The following is an 883-nucleotide window of genomic DNA, read 5'->3' on the forward strand; positions in this document are numbered from 1 at the left end:
GGGTCTGGGCGGGGGTGGGGGCCGGCCGGTGTGGGGAGCCTGCCTGCCTCACCCTGGGTGTGGAAGGAACTTAAGGACAGCCCTGGGGGCCAGGCGTTTGTTCCGGAGAGAAAAGGGAACAGGTGTTTCTGGCTCAGGCTGTACTAGGAAGGGGTAGCAGCGCCAGGTAGAGGGCCCTGATGGTGTTCCAGGCCATCCAGGTGGCATGCAGGGTTCTTGGGGCCAAGGACTCCACAGGGGCCCTGGGAGGGAAAGGGTGTGGACACCACGCGGTGCCCGCAGCAGGGACAGAACGGGAAGCCGGAAGCCAAGGTTAGCAGGGCCTCTGTGTTCCTCTTCAGAATATGGGACATAGCCCCTGCCCTGTGACTCCGGCCCTCCACAGAGCACAGCTCCAGGAGCCCGCGACCCCAGCCCCCGAGGAGGCAGGGACCTGCTCACACAGGGATCTGTTCCCCTCCCAGCCTGTTTCCCGCTGCAGACATCTGGGTGCTACTCACTGCCAGCCAGCCCTGGCCTGGCCTTGGAGGGTCCAGGACAGGAAAAAACAGCCCAGGGAGGAGCAATGTGGTGCTGGGGAGGCGGGGAGAGCCTTCTGGGAAACCGGAGGGCCCAGCTGTGCTGGGAATCCACCCACCCCCACCCTCAGGGTGGGTAGAGGAGCACTCCCAGAAAGGGCAGGAGGGCACAGCCTGAGGCAGGACAGAAGCCCTTGGAGGGCAGCCCCCAGGGGTCAGGGGGCGGTGGGACAGACACCCTGCGAGAGGGAGGGCCCAGGCCCAGAGACAGCAGCTCAGGGACCAGCAGTCCTGGCAGTGCCAAGCTCTACTCCCCCCTCCCAGATGCTTGGGCCCCGTCTCAGCACCCAACCCCACTTTGTCCC

Source organism: Tupaia chinensis, unplaced genomic scaffold (assembly GCF_000334495.1).
Source record: "Tupaia chinensis unplaced genomic scaffold, TupChi_1.0 Scaffold000673_1, whole genome shotgun sequence".
NCBI lineage: Eukaryota > Metazoa > Chordata > Mammalia > Scandentia > Tupaiidae > Tupaia > Tupaia belangeri.